The sequence below is a fragment of the Hypanus sabinus genome, chromosome 18, assembly GCF_030144855.1.
Source record: "Hypanus sabinus isolate sHypSab1 chromosome 18, sHypSab1.hap1, whole genome shotgun sequence".
NCBI classification, from domain to species: domain Eukaryota; kingdom Metazoa; phylum Chordata; class Chondrichthyes; order Myliobatiformes; family Dasyatidae; genus Hypanus; species Hypanus sabinus.
Genome location: NC_082723.1, coordinates 68,001,152 through 68,020,238, shown reverse-complemented (window position 1 = coordinate 68,020,238; position 19,087 = coordinate 68,001,152). Strand labels below are relative to the sequence as shown.

Genomic DNA, 19,087 nt, shown 5'->3' with positions numbered 1-19,087 from the left:
AATTGCTTTGTGGTTTAAAAATAACAAATGCAAATTTTTTGTGTGCTTAAACTGTCTATTGTAGCATCAGCGGCAACTGGAATATAAGCACCAGCATGAATTTGAGGTCAATGATACCAAACTTGAAATTACAAAGTGACGATATAAAAATAATCTGTGAGAGGGGAGTGGATGTGGCTAGGAACTTTGATCAAGTTTACTTTATATATCCAGTACCTTCCACTACTCAAAAAACACAAGAAAACCAGGAACTAAATGGTTAATCAATAATTCCTTCACATTAATCACCAAATATTAACCTACAAATTCTCTAAAGTATGTCCCACTATGTTACACAAGTCTGGAGAAGCAGTCAAACCCTCTACATCAGGTAATGGCCATCAGGAAGAAGGTACAGAAGCCTTGGGATTCTTGCTAGTGTAGCAGCTAGCGTAATGCTATTACAACCTGAGTAACACCACCACCCATGACATGCTTTCTTCTCTTGAGTGAAGTTTTCCACTTTGGTTCAGGAGCCTGATGGTTGAGGGGTAGTAACTGTTCCTGAACCTGGTGGTGCAAGTTCTGAGGCTCCTGTACTTCCTGGAGACAGCAGTGAAAAGAGAGCATGACCTGGGTGGTGGGGATCTCTGATGATGGATGCTGCTTTCCTACGAGTTGAAGTAGATGTGCTCAATGGTTGGGAGGGCATTGCCCATGATGCACTGGGCTGAATCCACTATATAAACTATCGATTTAATTTCAATGTAACCCTATTTCAATTTAAGTATTGTACAAATTGCAATCAACAGTTTTTACTCTGTTCTGGAGACTAATGCATCTGGGCAATTCTAGTTAAGAAGATATAATTAAATCCAATAAATCACTGTCAAAATGTTAAAAAAAAGCATAGCAAAAGACAAAACTGAATTGTCTTAATTAGCATCAGATGTTAAGCTCAAGTATGACATATTAAGAAGTCCTGTAAGCATTAAAATACAGAAAGCAGTCACTGCACTACATATAGCACCTTGTAAAAGTACAATTGGCCCTCCTTATCCGCGAGGGATTGGTTCCAAGACCCCTCGCGGATACCAAAAAACGCGGATGCTCAAGTCCCTTATTCAACCTGTCTCAGTGCGGTGGACATTAGGACCCGACGGTGCAGCTCTGAATCCACAGTGTTTCTGTTCACGAAAATAATCACGATCATGATTGAAAATAAAGTGGAGATAATAAAGTGATCAGAAAGAGGTGAAATGCCATCAGTCATTGGAAAAGTGTTAGGCTATAGTTGGTCAATGATCTGAACAATTTTAAAGTGAGAAAGGCTCTGCCCCGATGAAAGCTACCAATTATTACTAAGCAACGCAGTGGTGTAATTATTGGGTTTTGGGGTTTTGGGTGTTTGATCCTCCACATCAACCTGGCACGGATGGAGAGTGCGCTCAGGAGCGATCTGTCACTGGATCAAACTCGGGAACGTCTCAAACATACATTCTTAAGTGTTTTATATGCACAGAAAGGTAAAATATATACTATATACTAAGACAAACATTTGACTAACTGACGCTAAATAATACCGGATGTACCTGTTCCGACTTGCTTAGTAAGAGAACTTACAATTTTTTTTCGATCCCGATCCACGATAACCTACGCAAATCCTCCCGTATACTTTAGATCATCTCTAGATTACTTATAATACCTAATACAATGTAAATCTATGTAAAATAGTTGTTATACTGCATTGTTTAGGGAATAATGACAAGAAAAAAGGTCTGTACATGCTCGAACAACAGCTGCTGGAAGAGTACTTCCAGGTTTTCTCTATTCACGGTTAGTTGAATTTGCACATGCGGAACTCGCAGATAAGGAGGGCCGACTGTATTCATCCCTCAACTCTTTGTTCACTTAAATGAGTATTACAATCAGGGATTTTGATCAATTTCAATGAGAATTTTTAATTGTGAATCCCGTGCTCCTTTTTTCCACAGTAGATCCCAAAAAAAAACAGAAACAATTATAAAGCATGAAAAACTAAAAATTCAAAAATTGGATTGTCAGCAGTTCAAAGGTGACAGTCTTTGCTCAGTGCTTAGTTGAACAACTTCTCACAGCAATTACAGTCAGTAGTCTTTCTGGATAAGTCTCTATTGGCTTTGCACAACATAATGGTGCAGGTTAGTTGGGGAGCGATGGTGGACATCAATCTTGAGGTCTTGCCAGAAATGTTCGATCAGGTTAAGGTCAGGACTCTGACTGGGCCACTCAAGGACATCAACTTTCTTTATTTAAAGCCACTCCATGCTTGCTGTGGCAGTGTGCTCCGGGTTGTTGCCCTAGTGAAAGATGAACTTCCTCCCCAGTTTAAGTACTTTGGCAGAAGCTAGCAGATTTTTATCCAGGATCTCTCTGTATTTAGCAGCATTCATCTTCCCATCAATCTTCATTGCCACTCTCCCATAAATACCCTATTTGTGCAAGGCCCTTAGAGATTGTGGAGCCATGAACTTCATCTGTAGTTGCAGTCACCGACTTCTTCAGCTCATTCAAAGTGACTGTTGGCATCAAAGTAGCCTCTCTTACAAGTACCATTTTTTCATGGCAACTGAGGGTGCAACCTGACCTAGACAGTATGGCTGTGATTTCAAAAATTTTTCATTTTTTTTATAACGGACTGCACTGAGCTCCTAAGTATGTTCAGTGCCTTTGAGATCGTCTTGTATCCTTCCCCAGATTTGTGTTTCTCTACTCTCCTTTCCCTGACTTGTCTTAAATGTTCTTTTGTCTTTATTTTGGTTTGGTCTGTTGAAAATCTATACTGTTAGGCCTTACAGGGAGAGGGGATATTTATTCAGATGATTCTCCAATGTTTACATCAACAAATTGAGTGAATTGGTAGGGTAATATATAATATTGTAGCTGACCAAAGTTAGCGTAGTAATTACAGCCTCACAAAAGTTTTAGTAAATTACAGCCTCACAAAAGTTTTAGTAAATTGTTGACCGGTTTTGGATTTTTTTTTGATTTGTCATGATGCACAATGTTTTGTAGATCATATCAAAAAAAATCCTACTTCGATGTAGTTTAAATTTAGAAAATGAGACACTAAAATGGGAAAATCGTTGTTGGGGCTGAATACTTTTTCAAGGAACTGTAAGCACCAAGAAATAACCACTTTCCTTGACGTTTAAGTTCTTCTGCCAAATCCCCAAATAACCAGTATCCTGGGTGGACATTTATCCTGGAGACCATCATTTACCAAGTAAAAGTCTATATAAAAAGTTGAGTATTCTGCAGAAGTGAGTCCTAAAGAAGGGTCACAGACCGAAACATCGATTGCTTACTGTTTGCCATAGATGCTGCCTAACCTCCTGAGTTCCTTCAGAATTTTGTTAGTGTTGCTGAGTACTCCGCTGTGAATAAATAATCTTACAATATCCCTATTCCAATATTTTCAAGGCAATGATCAGAATCCTCTCCATTTGATGGGAGACTGCAGCCCACAAATACTCAACACCATCCAAAACAATTGAAATCCTGAAGACCCCACCACAAATGGTAGACTGTGAAGGAAGTGCTACACAAACATCTGAATGAACAAGGCCACCAGGATCTCGAGCTGCAAGTTCACCTCAAACACACAATACCCTGACTTGGAAAATAACATGTCTGCTTTTTAGTCATTGGATCATGCAACACTGTCCCTAATAAAATGTAAGAATACCTCTAAGACAATTACTGAAATAGTTTGAAGTGACTCATTACCACTTTCTACAGAACTTGAGCCTCCACATTCCTTGGCAGAATAGAAGTATTTACAAAAAAAGGTCTCATTATGAAATTTGAAACAAAATCAGAACCTGTGTCACCAATGCCTTTGAACATAAAATCCTACAAAAGGCAACACTGTGGCGACCCACTTTCTGCGCAGGCGAACAGGCTCACAAATAGCCAGCGCGCGGGGAGAGACTTTGGTAATGCACCTCTGACATCATTTCCGCCCGGAGAGGGCGGGCACTAGGGATTTAAATACCAGCACCGCAAGGTTTGAATAAACTAGTCTTGAAACGACTTACCAACTGCATGTCCTTATTTCAGCGCTGTGTGTAGCACATCGCTACATTGGTGACCCCAACGGTCCAAACGGGATTTGGACCAAAGATGACCGCCTCTTCATCTGTTCACGCAGTTTCGCTACAACTGCCGACTTTCTGGACGCTGCAACCACACGTGTGGTTTAGCCAAGCAGAAGTCCAGTTCCAGATTTGGCAGATATCCTCTGATTCCACACGTTACTACCACTTGGTGAGCGCCCTTGACCAGGAGACGGCCGCCCAGGTTGCAGATTTTATACAGTTGCCCCCGGAAGAAGGCAAATATGAAGCATTCAAGGCGCTGCTCATTGGGAACTTTGGCCTCTCACAGCGTGTGCGGGGTGCCCGCCTGCTTCACCTGGACGGTTTGGGAGACAGACTGCCATCAGCATTGATGAACAAGATGCTGTCCCTGGCTGACGGATACAAGCCCTGCCTCATGTTTGAGCAAGTGTTCCTAGAGCGACTGCCCGAGGACATACATCTGCTGCTGGCCGACGCAGATTTCAGCGACCCCCAGAAGGTGGCGGCCCAGGCAGACGTGCTGTGGAAAGCCAAGAGGGAGAGCGTGGCTTCCGTCGGTCAGATTACCAGCAAACCAGACCAAGCCCAGCAAGGAAGCGCACACAACACAGAGGCAGGAGTGAGGAGGACAGTGAACAGTGGTGTTTCTACCACCAGCGGTGGGGCACAGAAGCCCGCCGTTGTCGCCCACCCTGCAAGGGCCAGAGCCAGGGCCAGCTGCCGCTGATGACTATGGCGGCTGGCCACCAGGACAGCCTCTTGTAGGTCTGGGACAAACAGTCGGGACGCCGCTTCTTGGTCGACACCGAAACGGAGATCAGTGTCTTGCCCCTGACGGGATACTACACCCGCAAAAGGAAGCCAGGACCCACCCTGAGGGCTGCAAACGGCAGCATGATACGGGCCTATGGCACCCACACAGTGCAGCTGCAGTTCGGCGCCAGCCAGTTCATGTGGGACTTCACACTGGCCATGGTGGCCCAACCACTCCTGGGGGCGGACTTCTTGTGAGCTCACAGTCTGCTGGTTGACTTGCAAGGGAAAAGATTGGTACATGCCGAGACTTTCCAGACATTCTCCCTGGGTGAAGCCAAGTTGCCGGCCCCACACCTGGACTCCATCACGCTGTCGGACAACAAATTCACCAGACTCCTGGCAGACTTCCCATTGATTCTGGCAGCCATGCCCAGACACGGGGTACAGCACCACACTCCGACCCAGGGACCACCCCTCCACGCCCGCGCACGAAGGCTCCTCCTGGAAAAGCTCCGCCTGGCGAAGGAGGAATTCAAGCGGATGGAGGAATTGGGGATCATACGGCAGTCTGACAGCCCATGGGCCTTCCCCCTGCACATGGTGCCCAAAGCAACAGGGGGCTGGAGACCATGCGGCAACTACTGCAGGCTGAACGAGGCTACGACACCGGACCGCTACCCTGTACCGCACATTCAGGATTTTGCAGCAAACCTACATGGCGCACGGATCTTCTCCAAGGTGGACCTTGTCCAGGGATACCATCAAATCCCGATGCTTCCGGACGATGTCCCCAAAACGGCACTCATCACCCCTTTCGGCCTTTTCGAGTTCCTCCGCATGCCGTTCGGCCTAAAGAATGCCGCACAGACATTTCAGCGGTTAATGGATGCGGTGGGTCGCGACCTGGACTTCACTTTCATCTATTTGGATGACATCCTCATAGCCAGCAGCAGTCGTCAGGAGCGTCTGTCCCAGCTCCATCAACTCTATGCCCGACTGAGTGAATACGGCCTGACGATCAACCCGGCCAAACGCCAGTCCGGGCTCGACACCATCGACTTCCTGGGCAACAGGATTACTAAAGACGGGGCAACCCCTCTGCCCGCTAAGGTAGACGCGGTCCACCATTTCCCCCGACCCAACATAATCAAAGGCCTTCAGGAATTTGTGGGCAAGGTAAATTTCTACTACTGCTTCCTCCCTTCAGCTGCCCGAATCATGCACCCCCTGTTTGCCCTGATGTCAGGTAAGGGCAAGGAGATTACCTGGGATGAGGAGTCCGCCGCCGCTTTCATTAAAACGAAAGAAACCTTGGCAAACGCCGCAATGCTAGTGCACCCCAGAATGGACGTCCCTACCGCCCTCACAGTGGACGCATCTAACACGGCAGTCGGTGGGGTGCTGGAACAACTCATCGAGGGTCGCTGGCAACCCCTGGCATTTTTCAGCAAACACCTGCGACCACTCGAACTCAAATACAGTGCTTTCGACCAGGAACTGTGGGCGCTATACCTGGCAATTCGGCATTTCAGGTACTTCTTAGAAGGCAGGCCATTCGCCATGTTCACGGACCACAAACCGTTGACCTTCGCGTTCACGAAGGTGTCTGATCCCTGGTCGGCTCGCCAGCAGCGACATCTGTCCTACATCTCCTAGTACACGATGGACATCCAGCACGTCTCAGGAAAGGACAACGTCATGGCGGACGCACTCTCCAGACCAGCTGTCCAGGCCCTGTCCCTGGGGGTGGACTATGCAGCACTGGCGGAGGCGCAGCAGGCAGATGACGAGATGCCCAGCTACAGGACCGCAGTCACGGGTTTGCAGCTGCAGGACTTTCTCATATGCCCAGGTGATAGGACCCTCCTGTGCGACGTGGCTACCAGCCAACCTCGCCCCATCGTCCCGGCAGCCTGGAGGCGGCGGGTTTTCAACCCACGTGGACGGCGCAGCCGGTCGCGGTTCAGGCACCGCGGCGCAGAGGCAGACCTCCCAAACAGAGTCCAACAATGAGGACATTGGGGGGTGTATCGCCGGTTCTGGGGGGGGGGGGGGGGGGAGGGGGTTATGTGGCGACCCACTTTCTGCACAGGCGAACCGGCTCACAAATAGCCAGCTTGCGGGGAGAGACTTTGGTAATGCACCTTTGACGTCATTTCCGCCCAGAGAGGGCGGGCGCTAGGGATTTAAATACCAGCACTGTGAGGTTTGAATAAACTAGTCTCGGAACGACTTACCGACTGCGTGTCGTTATTTCAGCACTGTGTGTAGCACATCGCTATGACACACACAAAATGCTGGTGGAATGCAGCAGATCAGGCAGCATCTATAGCAAGAAGTACAGTCGACATTTCGGGCCGAGACCCTTCGTCAGGTGCTTGAATCCTACAAAGGGCAGTGGATTCAGCCCAGTACATCACAGGTAAAACCCTTCCAAACCATCGAGCATATTTACATGCAACACTGTCGTAGGAAAGCAACATCCATCATTAGAGATACCAAGCACACAGGCCTTGCTCTTTTATTGCTGCTGCCATCAGGTAAAAGATACAAGAGCCTCAGGACTCACACCATCAGGTTCAAGAACAGTCACTACCCCTCAACCATCAGGCTCTTGAACAAAAGAAGGTAACTACACTCATCTCTTGAGATGTTCCTACAACCAATGATCCCACTCTAAGGACTCTTTATCTTGTTATTTCAGGTTCTCGTTATTTGTTGTTATTTATTTATATTTGTATTTGCATAGTTTGTTTTCTGCAATCTGGTTAATCATTCATTGATCCTGTTATAGTTACCATTCTACAGATTTGCTGAGTATGCCTGCAGGAAAAAGAATCTCAGGGTTGTATGTGGCTGACATAGATATACTCTGATAATAAAATTTACTTTGGACTTCGAAATGCTAATGCAGGAATCTCAGATACACCTACCGGGACACATTACTATTTCAATTTATGCTTTCAAGAAGATTACTTAGTTTCAAAAAGAAAGCAACTTGTTACCATAACATATGTATCTAAGTACTGGACAAGTTTACTAACTCTTCAGCCAAAAAGTAACACATTGCTTGTAAAGCTATCCTTTCACTGTCCACTTGATAAAGGTTATCATGGTTACAAATGCTCCTTTTGCCTAATGATTGGGTAATTAAAGACAAGCAGAGCTATTTGACCCATAAAGCTCTTCCTTCCACAAACCAGTTTCTAAATTGGGCAGCACAGTAGAGCAGCGTTAGCACAACACTATTATAGCTTGGTGAGCTCCAGAATTCCGTTCAATTCCGGCGCCATTCTGTAAGGAAAGTGGAAAATGTGGGGCTTTCTCCTGGGTGCTTCGGTTTCCTCCCACTGTCCAAAGATGTGCCAGGTAGGCTAACTGGTCATTGTAAATTGCCCTGTGATTAAGTTAGGGTTAAATCGGGGCTATCAGGAGTTGCTGAGGCAGTGCAGCTCAAAGGGCCTACACCATGATATATTGCTAAAATAAAATTTTAATAAATAAAAATAAACTGTAGGCAACAGCGACCCGAAAAGTTAATTCCAGTATTCACTGCTCTACTAACTTTGGTCATGGGGAAAACATACAGTCGGCCCCCCTTATCCGCGAGTTCTGCATCCACGGATTCAACCAACCGCGGATCGGAAAAACCCATAAGTTCTGTCTCCAGCACTCATTATTTGAGCATGTACAGACTACTTTTTCTTGTCATTATTCCCTAAACAATACAGTATAACAACTATTTACATAGCACTTACATTGTATTAGGTATTATAAGTAATCTAGAGGTGATTTAAAAGTACAGGCAGTCCCCAGGTTATGAACGAGTTCCGTTCCTGAGTCCATCTTTAAGTCGGATTTGAAGTCAGAACAGTATTATTTATATTAACAGTATCCGGTATTATTAAGCATCAGTTAGTCAAATGTTTGTCTTTGTATATAGTATTCATTTTACCTTTCTATGCATATAAAACACTTAAGAAATGCATGTATTTCAATAATTAAACCACTGTGCTGCTGAGTAATAATTGTAGCTTTAATCAGGGCAGGGCCTTTCTCACTTTATCCATTAAAATTGTTCCGATTATTGACCGACTGTAACCTAACACTTTTCCGATGACCAACGGCGTTTCACCTCTTTTCAATCGCTTTATCACTTCCTCTTTATTTTCAATCGTGATCATGATTATTTTCATGAACAGAAACACTGCAGATTCAGAGCTGCAGATAAAGACCACCGCATTGAGACAGGTTAAATAAGGGACTTGAGCATCTGCGTTTTTTTTGGTATCCGCGGGGGGGGGGGGGGGTTCCCAGAGCCAAGACCCTGTGGATAAGGAGGGCCGACTGTACAAACTCCTTACAGACAGCAGCAAGAATTGAACCCTGATTATTAAGCGTTATACTAACGACTGTGCTACCAGTGATAAATTGGTCCAGATTACTTATGGTTGGGACAAGGTGGACATCTCTACAACATATACATAGCCAGGGTCAGGGAAGTACTTGCAGAATATTTATCTGCTCTGCATTAATACAGTCCATGATAGTGAGGGAGAAGCAATACCCAATCAGAGAGATTGAAAGCCTGAGAAGATGTAGTTCACTCAGGTTTGCTGACCGAGTAGAAATGGTGGCGATTTGCGGCAGTTTGGAGCTTTGAGCAGCAGCCAATCAGCATTTGGGATTGATTGGCAAGAAGAAATTAAAGTAAGGAAGGGGCAAGTGGAGTGGCTATCAGCGGATTGGACAAATTTAGAGCGGGATTCTGATACTTTAGCCCTTCGAGGCTTTAGTAATTTCTCCACATCTCTGTTCTAAATGGATGTCTTTCAATCCTGAAGTCGTGCCCTCTTGTCCTGGACTCCCCTACCATGGGAAATAACAAGGCTATATCTAATCTGCTCAGACCTTTTAACATTTGGAATCTTTCCATGAGATCCCCCCTCATTCTCCTAAACACCAGGGAATACAGCCCAAGAGCTGCCAGATGTTCCTCATACGGTAACCCTTTCATTCCTGGAATCATTCTCGTGAATCTTCTCTGAACCCTCTCCAACATCAGTATATCCTTTCTAAAATAAGGAGCCCAATACTGCACGCAATACTCCAAGTGTGGTCTAACAAGTGCTTTATAGAGCCTCAACATCACATCCCTGCTCTTATATATTATACCTCTAGAAATGAATGCCAACATTGCATTTGCCTTCTTCACCACTGACTCAACCTGGATGTTAACCTTTTGAGTATCGTGCATAAGGACTCCCAAGTCCCTTTGCATCTCTGCATTTTCAGTTCTCTCCCCATCTAAATAATAGTCTGCCCATTTATTTCTTCTACCAAAGTGCATGACAATACAATTTCCAACATAGTATTTCATTTGCCTCTTCTCTGACCATTCCCCTAAACTATCTTAAGTCTCTCTGCAGGCTCTCTATTTCCTCGACACTACCCGCTCCTCCACCTATCTATATCATCGGCAAATTTCACCATAAATCCATTAATCCCATAGTCCAAATCAGTGACACACATCATAAAAAGCAGCGGTCCCAACGCTGACCGCTGTGGAACTCCACTGGCAACTGGAAGCCAGACAGAATAAGATCCCTTTATTCTCACTCCCTGTTTTCTGCAAATCAGCCAATGTTCCACCCATGCTAGTAACTTCCCTGTAATTCCATGGGATCTTATCTTGCTAAGCAGACTCATGTGCAGCACCTTGTTAAAGGCCTTCTGAAAATCCAAGTACATCACATCTACAACATTTCTTTGGTCCTGTTTGTAACTGCCTCAAAAAGTTGCAGTAGGTTAGTCAGGCAGGATTTTCTTTTCAGGAAACCATGCTGGCTTTGGCCTATCTTGTCATGTGCTTCAAGGTACTCTGTAATCTCACCCCTAACAATTGATTCCAACAGCTTCCCAACCACTGATGTCAGGCTAACAGGTCTATAGTTTCCTTTCTGCTACCTCCCACCCTTCTTAAATAGCAAGTAACATCTGCAATTTTCCAGTCATCTGGCACAATGCCAGAATCTATTGATTCTTGAAAGATCATAGTTAATGTCTCCGCAAACTCCCCAGCTACTTCCTTCAGAACCCGAGGGTACATTCCATCAGGTCCAGGAGATTTATCCACCCTCAGGTTATTAATCTTCCTGAGCACCTTCTCAGTCATAATCTTCACTGTACATACTCCTTGAATGACAAGTATACTGCAGATGTCTTCCATTGTGAAGTCTGATGCAAAATACGCATTTAGTTCCTCTGCCACCTCTGCGTCACTTAATATATCTCCAATGTCATTTTCTATTGGTCCTATATCTACCCTCAACTTTCTTTTACCCTTTATATACATAAAAAAGCGTTCAGTATCTTCTTTGATATTAGTCGCCAGCTTTCTTTCATAATTCATCTTTTCCTTCTGCAAGTTTTTACAAGCTTCCCAATCCTCTATCTTCCAACATGCTTTGGTTTCCTTGTGTGCCCTCTCTTTTGCTTTTACTTTCGCTCTGACTTTACTTGTCAGCCACGGTAGTGTCCCCCATCCATTCAAAAATTTCTTCTTATTTGGAGTATATCTGTCTTGCACTTCCCTCATTTTTCGCAGAAACTCCAGCCATTGCTGCTCTGCTGTCCTTCCTGCTAGTGTCCCTTTCCAGTCAACCTTGGCCAGTTCCCCTCTCATGCCATTGTAATTTCCTTTATTCCACTGTAACACTGACACACTGGAATTCAGTTTCTCCTTCTCAAATTTCAAAGTGAACTCGATCATATTGTGATCACTGTTCCCTAAGGGTTCCTTAACCTGAAGTTCTTTTATCACCTCCAGATCATTGCACAACACCCAATCCAACACAGCCGATCCCCTAGAGGGCTCAACAACAAGATGTTCTAAAAAGCCATCCCTTAGACATCCTACAAATTCTCTCTCTTGAGGTCCAGTACTGGCCTGGTTTTCCCAATCCACTTTCATGTTAAAATCCCCAACGATTATCATGACATTGCCCTTCTGACACGCCTTTTCTATCTCCTGCTGTAATTTGTAATCCACGTCCCGGCTGCTGTTTGGAGGCCTGTGTACATCTGCCATTAGGGTCCTTTTACCCTTGCCATTTCTTAACTCAACCTATAGAGACTCTATGCCTTCCGATCCTAAGTCACCCCTTTCTAATGATTTAATATTATTTCTTATACATAGGGCCACACCACCCCCTCTGCCTGCTAAACTTTCTTTCTGATACACTGTATATCCTTGGACATTCAACTCCTGATGACAGCCATCCTTTAGCCAAGTTTCAGAGATGGCCAGTGTCATACTTGCCAATCTGTAGCTAATTTCAAGATTGTCCATTTTATTTCTTACGCTGCATGCATTCAAATATAACGTTTCCAGTCCAGTATTTGTTGCTTTCTGTTTTAACTGCACCACGCCTCTACTGCCCTATAACTCATCCCACTGACTGTGATTATGCCTGTCTCCTGCCTGACCTTTCTATCATCTCTGTTGCACAATATCTTTGATTTATTTCTGTTTTCCCTTCCTCAGCCCTATCACTCTGGTTCCCATCCCCCTGCCAAATTAGTTTAAACCCTCCCGACCAGCTCTATTAAACCTGCCTGCTAGGATATTGAACCTCTTTGGGTTCAGGTGTAACTCGTCCTTTTTGTACAGGTAATACCTCTCCCAGAAGAAGCCCCATGATCCAGGAACCCAAAGCTCTGCCCCCTACACTGGTCTCTCAGCCATGCATTATGCTAGATAATGCTATTCCTGTGCTCATTAGCACATGGCACAGGCAACAATCCTGAGAACACTACCCTGGAGGTCCTGCTTTTCAGCTTCCTTCCTAACTCCCTGAATTCTCTCTTCAGGACTTCCTCCCTTTTTCCACCTATGTCACAGATACCAAGACTTCCGGCTGTTCACTCTCTCCCTTCAGAATACTCTGCACTGATCCAAGACGTCCCATACCCTGGCACCTGGGAGGCAACACACCATGCTGGTATCTCTATAATGCTTACAGAACCTCTTGTCTGTTCCCTTACTGTTGAATCCCCTATGACTACCGCATTCCTCATCTTCTTCTCTGCCTTCTGCACAGAACCTGGCTCAGTGCCAGAGACAGGATCACCATGGTCATCCTCTGTCAGGTCACCCCCCTCAACAGCATCCAAAACGAGATAGGGATTACTGAGGGAGATGGCCAGAGGGGTGCTCTCTACTATCTGAGCTTTTTCCATCCCTTCTTTGACAGTCACCCACTTGTCCAACTCTTGCAGCCTCATCATAGCAGGTTCATAGCCTACTTTCAAGGCTTGCACATCACATAGACAACTAGGATGCAACATCCATGGTAAACCCTGACTGCCAGAGGCCATAAATTGGCAGCAAATATTTCATATATTTTTGATTGCTGCTAAACTGATCACAAAAAAATAGCACAGGAATTTCAGCATCAGGATACAGTGGATTCTGTTAAGTTGGACCATTAGTTAATCAGGGCAGCCAATTATTTGTGACAACTCTGAAAGAACAAAAGCTAAACCAAGAAAGTTGCCAGATTTACCTTATTTATTTGGGATACTACGCCGCTTAATTGGGGCAGAAAACTGCAGCCAAATAATTTCGAACTGGCATCAGATGCGTGATCTTGCGTGGCCATTAGTCTCTACACCGTGCTTCCAGTGACCAGTCTTTGAATAGCGTCAGTTGCACACACTTCTGTTCAAAAAGCTGTGATTCTTGTCACTTAAGATTGTCGAGAAATATACAGTAAGACAATTCTGAACTGTTTTGCTCAATGTAGTTTCAAGAATTCAGGATTGAAGATGCCAGAAATGGTGGGGAGTGAAAGTGAAAGAATTTCACCACTAGGTATTACAAAGGTATTGACAATCACCTTGAATGTTACAATGAAAATGCAATCATCGAAAGCATTGTATAAAGGCAGTCCATTATCTGCACTAGGTGTCTGTGCTAATTTTGTCCATTTCCTTTCAATCAAAAGAACAACACACATGAATTCCTCTGTCGGTAACTAATAGGAATTAATACCATTTTATACTACTATAGAGGTATTGATAATGTTCTAATTTATTGTGTATTTCATTTAAATACATAATTTGTTGCTCTGTTAAATGGCAGTTTATTGTTTTTATACATTTTAACTATTTTGATGAAACTTCTGCTAATTGTGCCAGAATGTACTGGCCCTAATTAATCGGAATCCATGGTACTCCTAAAATTATTTCCACTGAAGGACCAATTGAAATGGAGTACAATAAATCCAATGACACAATGGATTCCTTCTCAGTGCTGATGAAGGTTCTTGGCTCAAAGTGTTGACTGTTTATTCCTTTCCATAGATGCTGCCTGGCCTACTGAACTCTCCCCGCACATTGTGTGTATTGTGCAAGAATAAGGTGGGTGAGGGGAGAATGAGTACAAGGTCGAAGGTGGTAGCTAAAGCTAGGAGAGGAGGTTTGGTAGGTGAGGGAGCGAGGAATGAAGTGAGAAGCTGGGAGGGGGCAGATGGAAGAGGTAAAGAGCTGAAGGTGGAAGCATTGTGTTTTTCTTAGGGAGGGAATGCTAAAAAAAGACTGCCCAGGTTTAAGACCAGAGGACAGAGATTTAAAAGGGATGTCAGGAGCAGCTTCTCCACACAAAGGGTAGTGCATATTTGAAATGAGCTGCCCGAAATAGTGGTTCAGGCAGGCACGTTATAGGAGAGGTTTACAGGGCTTTGGGTCAAACACACTCAAATGCAATTAGTTCACTCTGGGCAACAGTCAGTGTGGACAAGTTAGGCCAAAGGACTTGTTATTTCCAGTACACAATTATTTTGTTCTCCTTTACGCTGTGTATTGGAAATGACATTGAACAATCTTGAAGCACATTTGTCTTGGCCAGAGGATCTGTTTCCATGCTTACTGCTCTATGACTACAAAACATTAAGAGTTCCTGAAAAAGTAAATGAATGAAAGGGAGCCAATTGTACTATCTCTGATCGCACCAGTTGAGGAAACAGGACAAGAAGAAAACTCCCGGCTCTTCAAACACAGCATTGGAAAATGTTACATTCACTCAAGGTTTATCCACTCAGAGGGTAGTAATGGTACAGAACATAAACAGTACAGCAGAGTACAGGCCATAACGTTGTACTGACCAACAGTACTGTGCAAGACTTAGACACATATACAATATATATCTAGGATGCCTAAGATTTTTGCACAGTACTGTAGTAATTTTATGTATTGCACTGTACTGCTGTCAGAAAAAAAAACAAATTTCATGACATATGTGAGTGATGATAAACCTGATTCTGATATGGGTCTCTATTGTGGACTGAGAGTGAGAAGGGGGCAAGGAGAGGGGAATCAAGGTTGGAAAAAGGGGAAGGGAGAGGGGAGGGAACAGGAAGCTCCAGGGAGACATTCTGTAATGATCAATAAACCAACTGTTTGGAATCAAATGACCTTGTCTGGTGTCTCAGTGGTGGGTGAGTCTGCACCCACGCATCCCTCACCCCTGGCACTCCTTCTCTGGCACCTGTCCCACACTAATCCTGCGGCGCTCCACCTTTGCCATTCCCAACATCCTTTGCTCCTGCCAGATTTATAAACTTGCTCTCCACTCCACATTGATAAATATAGTTCTATTGAAAAGTCTTAGGCACCCTAGCTATATACTTATGTGTATACGTATACATATATAGCTAGGATGCCTAAGGCTTCTGCACAGTACTGTATATAAACATACACCCCAATCAAGCTAACCCTTCCCTCTTATCCGGCCTATAACTCTCCATTTTTTTTTCCTTCCATGTGCCTATCTAAGAGCCTTTTATACTGACACTGAGTCTTTCATGTTGACACAAAACCCAGAGACCAAACCCCTTGGGTTGGCTTGTCCAGGCCAAATGTTTACGCGTCTGAGAGTCCAGAGCAACGGACTGGAGAAGCGGAAGGGTTCTGTCCTTAGGTTAGAGGTGTCTACAACAGGTGAACTAGAGTGCAAAAGGAGCTTGTTTTACTGCTGTTTTGTTGTTGCTCCTGCTGCTTGTTCTGCTGAATCCTGTGGCCCTGCTCTGTTGCCACCGGAATGTGTGGTGACACTTGCAAGCTACCCCCAGCTCATCCTTGGGTGTGTTGGTTGTTAACACAAATGACATATTTCATTCATGATTTGATGTACATGAGATAAATAAATCTAAATCTGAATCTTTATCATGTCATTATACCAAGGAGATGGTAAAGCAGTGCTAGAGACAGGGATGGAAGGCATGATGTAAGCCTACAGAGGTGGGGTTTAGAGGTCTAGCTGACTGCTCGCTGTGCAGAACCTACTCTCTCCTTTGCAAAGAAAAGTGCCAGCAGGACTGTCACAGAGGCTGCTGAGCGAGCCTTCAGATGCCAATGGATCAAGAGGTGTGACCCATGGACCAGTGTGGCCAGATCACCAAGCCCGAGTCTGATCAACCCTGCAGGGGTCACCTGTGTGAGAGTGCCTGATGTTGAAAGACCTGAAACACCTGACGACCCAAGGTTACATCACTGATCCTAGGGTGTCCCAGCACATCCCAGGATGGATCTCAGCATCATGACTTGGAATTTCTGGGTACCTGGGTAAATGCATTAGAAACATTTAAATCACACATTATTCCCTGCCTTCCTATGGGGAAAAATGCCACATGAAAAATCAAAGCAAAACTACAGATGCTGAAATTTGAAACAAAATAAAAAATGCTGAAAACTAAATCATAAGCTCTGTTGAACATTTCAGATCAGAGACCTTTCATCAGATGGGGAAAGAGAGAAATCTAGTTCATTTAAACGTTGTATAGAGTTTGGGCGAGGGAGCTCAGAGGCATAAGAGTGATACAACACAAAAAAAGGCCCTTCAATCCATTCAGTCTGTGCTGACCTGCTTTTCTGCCTGGTCCCACCTACTCCCAATCTGTGGACCCCTCTCATCCATCCTCTTATCCAAACATTCCTTAAGTGTTACAACTGAACCCACATCCACCACTTCCACTGGCAGCCCATCTCATGCTCTGAGTGAATAAGTTCTCATTCAGGTTCCCCTTAATATTTCACCTTCGATTCTAAGCCTCTGATCTCTAATTCCAGTCTCACCCAACCTCGGGGGGAAATGTCTGTATCTCCCTCTATACCCCTCATAATCTTGTGTATGTCTGTCAAATTTTCTGCCATTCTTCTCCATGCCAGGCAATAAAATCCTGAACCTATTCAACCTTTCCCTATAACTCAGGTCCTCAAGTCCAGGCAACATCCTTGTAAATTTTCTTTGCAATGTTACAGTCTTCTTGATTTCTTTCCTGTGAGAAGCTGACTAGAACTGCACACAATACTTCAAGTTTGCCTGACTGATATTTTATACAACATCAGCACAACATCCCAACTCCTGTACTCAAAACTTTGATTTACAAAGGATAAAGTGCCTAAAGCTTTCTGTTCAACCCCATCTACCTGTGACACCACTTTAAAGAAATTATGGACCTATATTCCCAGATCCCTTTGTTCCACCACACTTCTCAGTGCCTACCATTCACTGTGCCTACCCTGGTTGATCCTAGTAAAGTGCAACACCTCACACTTGTCTACATTATAAATTCCAACTGCCATTTTCAGCCCATTTTCCACTGCAAGCTTTGATAGCCTCCCTCGCTGTCCACTATACCCTCAATCTTGGTATCTGCAAATTTGATGATCCAGTAAATTACATTATCATCCAGATCACTGATATAAATGATAAACAACAACAGACGCAGTACCAAACCCTGTGGCTCAGCACTAGACACAGACGGCCAGTCAAAGGCCAAGGCTGAATCAGAGTTACAACTTCAAAGTCAATGTCAAGTGATTTTCTAGTTATTAATCCCAGCTTGCCACAAATTTAAATACTGCAATCCAAAAATAAGCTCTCAACATCTTCCCTGTCAGTCCATCTTCAAGGTATTGCATTGCTCATTGAGACCACCTACATTTTTTAATGAAATCTCTTCACGTCAGGATGACCTTGCTCAATCTGAGTCCATGGGACAACACTCGCATATCAATAATTAGCAGTGTTGCAATTAGGCCGTATTGAAATATAACCTATTGCCCGTCATTGCCCGACCTGCACCGGGACCATAGCCTCCCATACCCCTACCATCCATCCATCCTCAACATACTGCAGCTATTTCTGGAGCAGGAGCTCCCAACCTGGAGCACAAACACCTCGGTTAATAGTAGGGAGTCCATGGCATAAAAAAGTTTGGGAACCACCTGTTCTAGAGGTAAAATCTGCTGTATCTACAAAACAATTTTGCATCTACAATTTCTATTCACTAAGCAAAGTGCTCATTGTGCAGGCTATGAAAGTTATAGAGTCATAGAAAAGTACAACACAGAAACAGGCGCTTCATTCCATCTAGTCTGCACCAAGCCATTTAAACTGCCTACTCCCATCGACCTGCACCGGGACCATAGCCCTCCATACCCCTACCATCCATGTACCTATCCAAACTTCACCCCAATGTTGAAATTGAGCTCATATGCACCACTTATGCTAGTAGCTCATTCCACACTCTCATGACCTTCTGAGTGAAGAAGTTTCCCCTCATGTTCCCTTAAACTTTTCACCTTTCACCCTTAACTTCTGGTTGTAGGCCCAACCAGCCTCAGTGGAAAAAGCCTGCTTGCATTTATCCTTTCTATACCCCTCTTAATTTGGTACACCTGTATCAAATTTCCTCTCAATCTTTTACATTCCAAGGAATAAAGTCTGAACCTATTCAATCATTTCTTTTAGCTCAGGTCCTCCAGCTAGTTGCAGAGTCATAGGGCACTACAGCACAGATACAGGTCCATTGGCCAATCTAGTCCATGCTAACCAGGGGTGCCCAACCCAATTTCCTCCATTCGGTTAAATCATAAATTCAAAATTTGTAATGTTAAACTTTAAAAGTCTGTCCCACCCCCCCAATCTCAATCAGTAGAATCTTGCAAATTTCTACAGATGTACCATAGAGAGCATTCTAACTGGCTGCATTACCGTCTGGTATGGGGGGAGGGGAGCAGCAATGCACAGGATCAAAATAAGCTGCAGCAAGTTGTGAACTCAGCTGGCTCTATCATGGGTACGAGCCTCCATAGCATCCAGGTCATCTACAAGGAGCGATGCCTCAGAAGGGTGGTGTCCATCATTAAGGAACCCCCCACCACTC

The 19,087-nt window shown here is 44.4% G+C and overlaps 1 protein-coding gene across 13 annotated transcripts in view; it reads right to left on the bottom strand.

Moving 5' to 3' along the window:
• ep400 (E1A binding protein p400) overlaps positions 1–19,087 on the bottom strand; it is a 217,800-nt gene that overhangs the window by 180,637 nt on the left and 18,076 nt on the right. The window lies entirely within an intron of this gene.